This window comes from Triticum dicoccoides, chromosome 4A (assembly GCF_002162155.2).
Source record: "Triticum dicoccoides isolate Atlit2015 ecotype Zavitan chromosome 4A, WEW_v2.0, whole genome shotgun sequence".
Taxonomy (NCBI): Eukaryota; Viridiplantae; Streptophyta; class Magnoliopsida; order Poales; family Poaceae; genus Triticum; species Triticum dicoccoides.
Window position 1 is genome coordinate 219,352,913 of NC_041386.1, and position 13,617 is coordinate 219,366,529.

Sequence of the window (13,617 nt, forward strand, 5' to 3'; positions counted from 1 at the left end):
CAATCATAAGAGCACGATCTACCAACTCCTGGTAGTTGTTGAAGGTTGCTACCATCAACTGCATGCTCAACTCATCATTCAGTCCTTCCAGAAACTTCTCCTGCTTAGTTGCATCCGTAGCGATGTCATTTGGGGCATAACGTGCTAACTTACTAAAGTCCTCCACATACTGGCCAACTGTCCGTCCTCCTTGGCGCAAGTTGCGAAACTCACGCTTCTTCATGGCCATAGCTCCTGCTGAAACATGCGCAGTACGAAAAGCCTGCTGAAACTGGTCCCATGTGACAGTGTCGACAGGGAAAGTGGCTGTGAAATTCTCCCCCATGATGCTGCTGGTCCTTCAAGTTGATGTGCGGCAAACTTCACCTTCTCCGCATCTGTGCATCCTGCTGTGGTCAACTCTCTAGCTGTCTTGCGGAGCCAATCATCTGCTACTATCGGCTCGGTGCTACTGGAAAACACCGGCGGATTCAGCCTAAGAAAACGGGCTAAGTGGTCAACTGGTGGTGGTGGTGGTGGGTTGTTGTTGTTGTTCCCCTGATTCTGATTCTGGACTAGCAACTGCATTAATATGTTTTGCTGCTGGATCAACTGAGTGAGCTCCGGTGGAAAGGTAAATCCGGGGTCACGTCTCGGAGGCATCTGAGGGTTTAGAAAAGATGAGATGTAAGAATAGAGGGGATCTAAAGAGAAAACACTACCCATATGCACATGAGGAAAAATCAAACAATTCACTTCATTCAATCAAACAAGGGCATACAATCGATCTAACTATCGCAAAACTGCTCGGACTACTATATTTACATGGTGGACTACTACTACTGATGAGGTGGTCTACTAGAAATATTCTTCGATTGCAGACTCCATGATATCTGCTCCAGCTTCATCAACATAGTCATCATCGCTTCCATCTGGATCTGAATCGGTGTCGTCGATGATGATGTAGTCTTCCGGGCTAATCTCCTTGGGTTCTTCGTCTTCCTCTACTGGTGTAGGGCCTCCCATAAATATTCCGATCTTCATTGTTAGGTCGGCATTCTTATCCACCAATACTTCAATTTCTTCTTCATAATCTTCACGTGTAGCCTTGGGTTCTTCCTCCAGTTCCTTGATTCTAGTCTTAGCCTTCTTCAGATCTATCATGTTGGCACACATCTGGTTCTCCTGTCGTCGAATGTGCTGGTTTAGCTCCTGGATAAAAGCTACAATTGATCTATCCTTCCTGGTGCTGATCATCTCCCAGTGCTCATCTCGGCGCCCACAAATCTGGTAGATTGTATCCTTGAGGTCATTTGCGGTAGACTTCTCCAATGCGTCCCATGGCGATGTGAGCTGCCATGCTCATTCCCAGACTCCAAGTTGGTGCATCAAAAGAAAACTCTATGGGCTCAGTGACTGGCATGAACGTCCTTCCTAGAACTTGAACTTGAATCATCCAGCGCTCATCTTCAGGTAAAGTGGCGTTGTAGGTTCCAATGAAGCTTGGTATTCCTATGTTCAGGTATCTAGTGACTTCCTTCAAGTGACGTCCAAAGGGTGTATCTTCATCTGGTTGTGTGAACTTGTTTCTTGCATCCGCCATCCTAAAGAGTAGAAAAGATGAGAGGTCGGAATAGAAGAGAATGAATAGTGATCTAGGTCTCTAACTTAGTGGTCGTGTCCTACAGTCAGCGTGTGCTCTGATACCATCTCTGTAGCGACCAGACCTCAAATAGTATGATCTCTGTGCTCCGGTGTCATCCCTGGATCAGTAATGCTGACACCACACAGTACTCGGAGGATTTATAATAGAGTAGCAATCACACACTTATTACATTGAGTGTCTCAAACGAGAACTTATTACAATAAATATGGCTTAAGGCCATCTAATACCGATAACAGCGGAAGGCTTGGAAGATAAGTGAGTCCATCAACTCCAACGGCATCATTGAGTATAGAACCACGACCTAAAAACTCCTTAATCGTCGTCTGAAAAGTCTTCAACATTAACGTTGCAGCCCGAAATGGGTCAGCACATGGAATATGCTGGCAATGTAACACATAACGGGTAAGGAATGAAACAGCTATATTATATGCATGCTTGGCTGGTGGAAAGCTCTATGGCTACAGTTTTGCGTAAAGCCAATTTTTCCCTACTACAAAGGAATAAATTTTATTTAACTATCATGGTAGTTGTTAAACATTGAGAATGGTTGACAGCATCCTTAATCCCAATTAAGCATCATCATTAAACAAAACCCAACAAAATTAATTTAGAGTAACATGTTGAGATTCACATGATAATCTAGGTACTAGATACTCAAGATGTCCATAACCGGGGACACGGCTAACCATGATTAGTTTATTACACTCTACAGAGGTTTGAACACTTTTCCCCACAAGACTCGATCGCCTCCATTTGGTTTCTCGCACTACAAGGTGTTTGAGAAGATGGATGACCGAGACATAGTCTTTCAGAAGTGCTAGCACCATACAATCGGGTAGACCGTACCACCTACATCCCCTACATCTGCTAGTCTACCACTGTAAGAGTTCGCACAACTTAGTCAACTATGCTAGAGCCCATAATAGCTTGTGGCTGCACACGGAAGTTTCTAGTATGAATAGTCTCATGATCCCTTTGAGCCTGGGTGGCGGTCCAAAAGAAAACAGGCAAGTCCTGGAATACCCAGGTGCCTCAATCCACCCAGATGTGTGTTTAAGTTGCCACCTTAGATAAACCATTAATTAACAAAACTCACATCTGTCATGGATATCACTCACCCAATCCACGTCTACTAGCATAGCACGGCATAATAAGCAAACGCGGAAGTAACTCCCAAACTTTGAAAATAAATAGGTAATAGGTACTACCTCAACTACTTCCCATCCCACAATTTAATTAGATCCTAATCATGCAATGTGTGAGGATTTGATCTAATGCAATAAAACTGGGTAGTAGAAAAGGTATGATCAAAGTGTTACTTGCCTTGCTGATGATCTGCGAAACCTAGAGATTCGAAGTAACAAGCGGCGCACTCCGGGTATTCTATTGCAGACAAACAAACAAGCATACAATAAGTACTCATCTAATGCACGGGTAAAACTCAAATAAGAGATCTAACCAGAAGGTTCAACTTAAGAACTCCGGTTTGCAAAAAGAATCAAATCGAACGAAACAACGAAAGTCAAACGGTGAAAGAAAACAACTTCCTTCTACAAATCTGGATCTAGGGCAATTTTTACAGTAGCAAAATCTTGTTTAAGTTGGTTAAACGGATAGAGGGTTTCGAGACGAAACTCCATGTGCTTGAATCGCCTGATTCCGATAAACGAGCGAAAAGTTATACTAAAATGAAAATCGGATCAGGAATCGCGATCAGAAAATCGCGGATTAAATCCGAGAAAAAGAAAAAACGACGAATGTTCGCTAGAACGAACGAACGGACGAACGCCTGCTATTTAAATAAACCGGAAAAACCGACATATTTAAAAACCGAATCTAAAAAAACCGACGAAAAACCGACGACTTTTCGAAAAAAACTAAAAAAACGGCACGGAAAACGAGGCGGCGAACCTCGGGCGGTGTGCGCCGGCGGCGTCCGGTGGCGCGGCGGCGGTGCTGGGGCTGGAGTGGCTTAGGGTTTCGGCTGGGGCTGGGCCTCCCCCGGCTTATAAGGGCTAGCCGGGCTGGAGTCCTAGTCGGACACGGCCCGTAGGTCGGTTCTTTTTTTTTTATTACATGCAGAAGAAAAATAAAAATAAATACTAAACGGACTCCAAAAATTCCAAAATAAATTTTCACGGGCTTCTAAAATCAAGCCTCACAAGGTGAACATTTATTTGGGGCCTAAATGCAATTTTAGAAAACGCACATTTTTCCTAAATTCAAAAAAAATCTGAGAAACTCCGAAATAAAATCGTATTTGATTTTATTATTAAATCCTCAATATTTCTTTATTTTGGGAAAGTCATTTTATTCCCTCTCTCATATTTTTTTAATAGAAATAATTGATGATAAAATAATTAAAATCAAATGATCCTATTCTCAAAATTTGAGAAAACTCAAATATGAAAATAACGAAATCCCCAACTCTCTCCGTGGGTCATTGAGTTGCGTAGAATTTCTAGGATCAACCAAAATGCAAAAATAAAATATGATATACAATGATGATCTAATGTATAACATTCCAAATTGAAAATTTGGGATGTTACATTATGGCTAGTCCCTTATCTTCTCCATTGTCTCCCGAGAATGAAATTCTAAATTTTAAGCAAAGGGAGGGAGAAAATCTAAAAGATGCTTGGTATAGAATTTGCAATGCTCAAAATAGATCTACCAGGAAGCAATCTACTTCCTTCTTCTTTGTAATTTTTATGTAGGCTCTACTCCTTGGCACAGATATGTCCTTGATACTATTATCGGAGGGAACTTCTTGGGTATCCATACTTTTGATTCTTATAATGCTATGATAGATTTGTTTGGCTCACCCCCACTTTTGGTTAATGGAACTGTATTAACTTTGGAGCATGTAATGCAAAGGCTGGAAATTATTGAAAATAAGGTTGCTACCGTAGAGTTAATTGAAAATTTGGATAAAAATATCCACAACCGAATCTCTCAATATGGATCTAAAGTAGGAGTCACTATAAAAAATATTAAAGAGAAGGAACCCATAGTTAATGAGAAAATAAATCACAATTCCACTAGGATCGATAAACTTGAGGATATTATTACCAACTTGGGAACCGCTTTTTCTTACGTAAAGAATACTCCAAGTGCTCCCACTAAAATTTCCAAGATTATGTATGTTCCTAAAAATAAGGGTGAATCCTCTAGTAAGGAAACTGCGGATCTCAAATCTATAAGTATTCATCCCAATCTTTTTGCTATCATTAAGGAACCATTTGTTACAAATGAATTTTTCGATCTTGTGCATAAAAGTTTGATAATCAATCAAAAGAAAGAAATTCCTAAAGATGGTAGATGCCTCATTGAAGAATTACCAACCAAAGATGGCAATACCTAGATCTATCCTTGCTTTTTATGCCTAGCTAGGGGCGTTAAACGATAGCGCTTGTTGGGAGGCAACCCAATTTTATTTTTATTCCTTGCTTTTTGCTCCTGTTTAGTAATAAATAATGTATCTAGACTCTGTTTAGGATGTGTTTTTTGTGTTTAATTAGTGTTTGTGCCAAGTAGAACCGTTGGGAAGACTTGGGGAAAGTCTTGATATCTTGCTGTAAAAAACAGAAACTTTAGCGCTCACGAGAACTGCTGCCATTTTTATTTGGAAAGTGATATTTAGTTAATTATTTTTGAAGATGATTAATAGATAAATCCCTCACGTCCATAAATTTATTTTAGAATTTTGGGGGTTCCAGATCTTGCGCTAGATACAGATTACTACAGACTGTTCTGTTTTTGACAGATTCTGTTTTTCGTGTGTTGTTTGCTTATTTTGATGAATCTATGGCTAGTAAAATAGTTTATAAACCATAGAGAAGTTTGAATACAGTAGGTTTAACACCAATATAAATAAATAATGAGTTCATTACATTACCTTGAAGTGGTCTTTTGTTTTCTTTCGCTAACGGAGCTCACGAGATTTTCTACTTTAAGTTTTGTGTTGTGAAGTTTTCAAGTTTTGGGTAAAGATTTGATGGATTATGGAACAAGGAGTGGCAAGAGCATAAGCTTGGGGATGCCCATTGCAGCCCCAAGATAATCTAAGGACACCTAAAAGCCAAAGCTTGGGGATGCCCCGGAAGGCATCCCCTCTTTTCGTCTACTTCTATCGGTGACTTTACTTGGAGCTATATTTTTATTCACCACATGATATGTGTTTTGCTTGGAGCGTCTTGTATGATTTGAGTCTTTGCTTTTTAGTTTACCACAATCATCCTTGCTGTACCCACCTTTTGAGAGAGCCATACATGATTTGGAATTTGTTAGAATACTCTATGTGCTTCGCTTATATCATTTGAGTTATCTAGTTTTGCTCTAGTACTTCACTTATATCTTTTAGAGCATGGTGGTGGATTTGTTTTATAGAAACTATTGATTTCTCAAGCTTAACTTAGATTATTTTGAGAGTCTTAAATAGCATGGTAATTTGCTTAAATAATCCTAATATTCTTGGTATTCAAGAATAGTAAAAACTTTCTTATGAGTGTGTTGAATTCTATGAGAAGTTTGATGCTTGATAATTGTTTTGAGATATGAAGATGGTGATATTAAAGTTATGCGAGTTGAGTAGTTGTGAATTTGAGAAATACTTGTGTTAAGGTTTGTGATTCCCGTAGCATGCACGTATGGTGAACCGTTATGTGATGAAGTCAGAGCATGATTTATTTTTTGATTGTCTTCCTTATGAGTGGCAGTCGGGGACGAGCGATGGTCTTTTCCTACCAATCTATCCCCCTAGGAGCATGCGCATAATACTTTGCTTTGATAACTTGTAGATTTTTGCAATAAGTATATGAGTTCTTTATGACTAATATTGAGTCCATGGATTATATGCACTTTTCTTCCTTCCACCATTTCTAGCCTCTCTAATACCGCCCACCTTTCGCCGGTATCATACACCCACCATATACCTTCCTCAAAAAAGCCACCATACCTACCTATTATGGCATTTCCATAGCCATTCCGAGATATATTGCCATGCAACTTTCCACCATTCCGATTATTATGACACACTCCATCATTGTCATATTGATTAGCATGATCATGTAGTTGAAATCATATTTGTGGCAAAACCACCATTCATACTTCTTTCATACATGTCACTCTTGATTCATTGCATATCCCGGTACACCACCGGAGGCATTCATATAGAGTCATATTTTGTTCTAATTATCGAGTTGTAATTGTTGAGTTGTAAGAAAATAAAAGTGTGATGATCATCATTATTAGAGCATTGTCCCAGTGAGGAAAGGATGATGGAGACTACGATTCCCCCACAAGTCGGGATGAGACTCCAGGCGAAAAATAAAAAAAGAGAAGAAAGAAAAGAGGCCATAAAAAAGAGAAAGGCCCAAATAAAAAAATTAGAGAAAAAGAGAGAAGGGACAATGTTACTATCCTTTTACCACACTTGTGCTTCAAAGTAGCACCATGATATTCATGATAGAGAGTCTCCTATGTTATCACTTTCATATACTAGTGGGAATTTTTCATTATAGAACTTGGCTTGTATATTCCAATGATGGGCTTCCTCAAAATGCCCTAGGTCTTCATGAGCAAGCAAGTTGGATGCACACCCACTTAGTTTCTTTTGTTGAGCTTTCATATACTTATAGCTCTAGTGCATCCGTTGCATGGCAATCCCTACTCACTCACATTGATATCTATTGATGGGCATCTCCATAGCCCGTTGATACGCCTAGTTGATGTGAGACTATCTTCTCCCTTTTTGTCTTCTCCACAACTACCATTCTATTCCACTTATAGTGCTATATCCATGGATCACGCTCATGTATTGCGTGAAGATTGAAAAAGTTTGAGAATGTCAAAAGTATGAAACAATTGCTTGGCTTGTCATCGGGGTTGTGCATGATTTAAATACTTTGTGTGATGAAGATAGAGCATAGCCAGACTATATGATTTTGTAGGGATAACTTTCATTGGCCATGTTATTTTGAGAAGACATGATTGCTTTGTTAGTATGCTTGAAGTATTATTATTTTTATGTCAATATTAAACTTTTATCTTGAATCTTTCGGATCTGAATATTCATACCATAATTAAGAAGAATTACATTAAAATTATGCCAAGTAGCACTCTGCATCAAAAATTCTATTTTTATCATTTACCTACTCGAGGACGAGCAGGAATTAAGCTTGGGGATGCTTGATACATCTCCAACGTATCTATAATTTTTGATTGCTCCATGCTATATTATCTACTATTTTGGACATTATTGGGCTTTATTATCCACTTTTATATTATTTTTGGGACTAACCTATTAACCGGAGGCCCAGCCCAGAATTGTTGTTTTTTTTGCCTATTTTAGGGTTTCGAAGAAAAGGAATACCAAACGGAGTCCAAGCGGAATGGAACCATCGGGAACGTGATTTTCTCACCGAACATGATCCAGGAGAGTTGGACCCTACCTCAAGAAACAAAGGAGGAGGCCACGAGGTAGGGGCGCGCCTACCCCCTCCCCCCCCAAGCACGCCCTCCACCCTCATGGGCCCCCTGTTGCTCCACCAACGTACTCCTTGCTCCTATATATACCTACGTACCCCCAAACGATCAGATACGGAGCCAAAACCCTAATTCCACTGCCGCAACTTTCTGTATCCACAAGATCCCATCTTGGGGCCTGTTCCGGAGCTCCGCCAGAGGGGGTATCCATCACACAGGGCTACTACATCATCACCATAGCCCCTTCGATGAAGTGTGAGTAGTTTACCTCAGACCTACGGGTCCATAGTTATTAGCTAGATGGCTTCCTCTCTCTTTTTGGATCTCAATACAATGTTCTGCCCCTCTCTTGTGGAGATCTATTCAATGTAATCTTCTTTTTGCGGTGTGTTTGTTGAGACCGATGAATTGTGGGTTTATGATCAAGTCTATCTATGAACAATATTTGAATCTTCTCTGAATTCTTTGATGTATGATTGGTTATCTTTGCAAGTCTCTTCGAATTATCAATTTGGTTTGGCCTACTAGATTGATCTTTCTTGCAATGGGAGAAGTGCTTAGCTTTGGGTTCAATCTTGCGGTGTCCTTTCCCAGTGACAGTAGGGGCAGCAAGGCACGTATTGTATTGTTGCCATCGAGGATAACAAGATGGGGTTTTCATCATATTGCATGAGTTTATCCCTCTACATCATGTCATCTTGCTTAAGGCGTTACTCTGTTTTCATGAACTTAATACTCTAGATGCATGCTGGATAGCGGTCGATGAGTGGAGTAATAGTAGTAGATGCAGGCAGGAGTCGGTCTACTTGTCTCGGACGTGATGCCTATATACATGATCATACCTAGATATTGTCATAACTATGCTCAATTCTGTCAATTGCTCAACAGTAATTTGTTCACCCACCGTAAAATACCTATGCTCTTGAGAGAAGCCACTAGTGAAACCTATGGCCCCCGGGTCTATCTTCATCATATTAATCTTCCAATACTTAGTTATTTCATTTGCTTTTACTTTGCTTTTATTTTACTTTTCATCTTTATCATAAAAATACCAAAAATATTATCTTATCATATCTATTAGATCTCACTCTTGTAAGTGGCCGTGTAGGGATTGACAACCCCTTATCGCGTTGGTTGCGAGGATTTATTTGTTTTGTGCAGGTGCGAGAGACTCGCGCGTAGCCTCCTACTGGATTGATACCCTGTTTCTCAAAAACTGAGGGAAATACTTATGCTACTTTGTTGCATCATCCCTTCCTCTTCGGGGAAAACCAACGCAGTGCTCAAGAGGTAGCAGTGTGCATGATGTCATTGAAGAAATCAGAGAAAGGGGGGCAGAGGCCACAGGAAAAGTAGTCGAAGTACCGATTCGGGGTGGCTTTGGCACAATTGGCGGGGATGACGCGTGTGGTCGGGTGCCCCATCGTCTCTCCCCCCGTCTTGCACCCCCACAGGGGCCTGAAGTTGTCCCGGAGGTGGACCGCATTGACCGTTGAGGGGAACTAGGCGAGCTGTGTCCGCCGTGCAGCTGATTCGCTCTCCGGCGGCTCCGACCCCCCGGCGTCCCTGGCCACTCCTTTGCTCTTGATGGTCTTGGGTGCCACGGCGGCTGATAGAAGTGGAGGAGAAAGGGCGGCGAAAACGTGGCGGCGGCGAGCGAGAGCAGAGGCGTAAGGAGGAAGATGGAGGGAACGGCAGTTCCAAGATTGGGGAAGACACAGGGGTAAATGAGCAGCGCGCCCGCAGTTGTTCCTTTTTACGGGGAAGGCGCGGGCCGCCTCTTTACCACTATGTGACGCATGCGTGCAGAAACCGCCCCACGCACGACCCCCACGTCACGCATGACCCTCCACATCGTGCGTTCAATACAGGTCGTGGGGAAGCGCAGCGGACGGGAAATTACTGCGGTAAAAATCCGCCCCACCTGCCCGCGCACCGTTTTGGGCCTAGCCCAACAACGCATCGCGCTTATGTGTGGCCCAGGCCCAGGGGCTCCTGTCGGTGTACAAAAGTAGGGGCTCTCCTTTTGCACCCCTTAACTTGTTCACGGGCAGTCAGAGCCGCGTCCACGGCCATGCTAAGTAGGGAAGGGGAGGGATGCCGGAGCAACGCCAAGACCAGAGACGCAAAGAGAGCAAGAGGGCGAGGTGGACTCCCCCGGCAAGACTCTTGTCGGGGTGGCTTCCGCAGCCTCGGCAAGATCTTTGCCGGGGCAACTTACATGACGCCAACAGAGCGTACCACCCTTGAGCTCAAGGGGTCCCAACGCCATATTGGAACCAAGGCTTGGGAGGCACCTCCGTGGTGGCGTGCAGATCTTTGTAGAGATCATAGACACACAAGATCAGATGAAAACCAGAAGACGACGACCCTTAGCAAGATCCTTGCCGAGGAGATCCATGAGAACCCCGGCAAGACCCTTGCCGGGGACGACCGCGGTGCCGCAGCGAGACCCTTGCCGGGCCCTCGACAAGACCCTTGCCGAGGATGCCCGCGAGGCCGCAGCCCTGCCCGCGTCCGCCAAGACTCCACCGCCGCTCCCAGCTCGACCAGCTGAGCAGGCATCTGCGTAGCAGCACGCGGCCTCTACACCAACTGAGCAAGCACCTACATGGTGGCATGCAGATCTTCGTGAAGGCTCCACCACCGCACCAGCCCAACAGCCAGCCAACGTGGCGCTACAACGCCTCGTCAGCTTGGAAGCGCGTCAGAGCCGGGCGAGGCGATGACAGCTGGGACGAGCTTCTTTGTCGTCCCCAATAAAGCAAGAGGGGCACGTCGGCAGCACATTAAATGCGTTTGTCCAACAATGCCGGGGATAGACTCAACCCCTATACACCTTTCCACCTCCTATGTGCCACTGTGGCAACCCCTTTTGTTTATAAAAGGAGGCCCGAGGCGTACTGGAGAGGGATTCGGATCTTTTGGACTAGAGAGCCACTGCAGCTAGTTCAAGAACATAAGAACACCTACATACACATATAAGCAGGACTAGGGTTTTACGCGTCTCCGTGGCACGAACCTGGTTGTCGACGTCCTGGGAACGGGGGTCCCCAGACTTGCCTGCCTGTGGCCCACGGCGTGGCTGGGCTGGCAGGTCTGTGCGGCCCATCTTCATCGACAAGGCATTCAAGACCCTCACGAGGGGCCAAGCCTCATGAGGCGGACGAGCAAAACCTCCTATGGAGCGGCCTCGCCAGGCAGGCTCACGAGGGGCGGAGAGATCAAGGCAGGACAAACCTCGCAAGGTCCTCATAATGTGAGCCATGATGATCGAGACCAGACGGGCGCCAGGCGGGCGCCAGCGCGCAGTGTCCTCGTTTCCTCTTTGGTGCCAAGGGGGCAAGCGCAAGTACGGAGTACCGAGCCATCAGGCAAAGGTTTCCATATTGGTGCAACAAAACCAAGACCAGAAGGACGGCAGGACGGAGGTCACCATGCAGCCCAAGACGGCGTCACCACCATAGCCTTTGGCAGGTGAAGACCACCTTTTGCCAGGATAACTTGTACTAGCTGTCCCCATTCGAATTGGCTATTGTTGGCTCCCTTCCCGCTCAATATTTGGGGAGAGAACCAGGGCCTATATAAGTAGCACTAGCCACCACAGTGAGGGGGACCTGATCACAAGGAAGGAGGCGAGAGACAAGTGAGGATCGGCCTCATCACAAGTCTGCAAAACACAAGAACTCCTCAACCTCAGGAGGCAATTCTTCCCCTTGTAATTGTTCTTCATCAGCCCAAGAGGCAATCCACCACCACCACACTGGAGTAGTGTATTATACCACAACGGTGGCCCGAACCAGTATAAATTTTGTGTCTTTGTGTGTTGTGAGTTCGTTGAGTTTGTCTGCGAGATCTTAGAGAGCTAAGGCATGGGTCGATAGGGAGAAAGCCTTCATGCGCACCCCAGTGTTCGAACCTCAAGGGTTTGCCGGAACCCGAGATCCGACATTTGGCGCGCCAGGTAGGGGTCCACCGGAGTCTCTTCCCCACCAATTGACCGGTCGACGCTTCGTGGCCCCAATGTCTGGCGACCCAAGGGCCGACTCCGACCGATAGGCAGCCTCGCCAGCCCGGGCGGCGCCACCTACCCATGAAGACCTCGACCCCATGCTCCAGACGGCGCAAGCGCCGCCTAACGTTGTGGGGCACGGGCGGCGCAGTCAGGCGTCATCCACCCCCACTCCATGACAAGTGCGAGCCGCTGCAAGGGCCGCAAGCCACGCCGCGGCAACAGCGCCACACACCCGTCGGGAGCAGGCGAATATGCGGGCCGCGCTCACGGTGGCGCGGGAGTTGTTGCGGTGTTGGCTGATGGAGAGCGGACGCGACGCACTGCTGGAACGTGCCGCCGAGCAGCTGGACGTGGCGGCGTCAGGAGCACCGCCTTTCTGCTATCTGGTTCCTTCCCGAGCAGCTATTGGACCTCACGACGGGCCACGCCGCAACCGCGTGCCCTCGGGTGCGCCCGGGGGCTTCACCAACACCAGGACTGCCGGCAGCACCGGGGGCCCCGTTGCCCCCGCACCGCCTCTGATGAGCATGGGCACGAGGGTTGCTCCCCATGGCCCAAGCGAGGCGTCGCGCTACCCTCAAGACGCCGTGCTAGGTCAGGCGACGTGGAGCGTGGGGCACTACGGCGAGGTATTTGGGGTGGCAGCCCCGGAAGCCTATGTGCCCCGCATGATGGACCAGGAGTACACGCCGGAGGACGATCCTGGCTCATTTCCCGGGCTAGGTTGGGAGGAGGAGGCATTGGGATCTGAAGCCTTCAATACAAAAAAAGACACATCCATGACATTTTGGGCCGAACGAAAAAAAATTCTGTCATACATATGACACTTCTATGATGATAATTGTGACAAAACCCGGTATCATCATAGATGTGGTGGGCTCCTACTTCTATGACAAAAAATCATGACAGAAAATGGGCTTTTCGTCCTGGGCGGGCCGGAGACGTAGTTGCATGACATTCTTTGGGCCGTCCATGACGGAAAAAATCATGGTAGAAGCGAGGGGGAGGAAAATTTCGGGGAGTTCCCGGTTACGGTGGGAGGTCGGGGGCCGAGCGATGCGCGTTCCTCTGGTACACGTACGCGCATGTGTGCGAGGCGTTGGCTCTAACTGAACCCGAGCGAGGCGTTGGGCTCTAACTGAACCCGAGCGATTGCATTGCAGGCTACGCGTTACTGAACCCGAGCGATCGATCGATGGCTGTTAACTGAACCCGATCGAGCGATTCCTTGGCTACTGCTGCTAACTGAAGCCGATCGATGGGATGAATAGTGAGCGTTCCGGGGGGTTTGGATGAACAGTGAGCGGTGGCGTTGCCTCTGGATGAACAGGACCCCATGGTGTGGTGGAGGGCTGGATGAACAGTAGACGGTGGAGGGGTGCCCGTGGAGGGGTGGATGAACAGGACCCCGTGGTGTGGAGGGCAGGATGAATAGTAGACGGTGGGGGGTGCCCGTGGAGGGGTGGTTGAA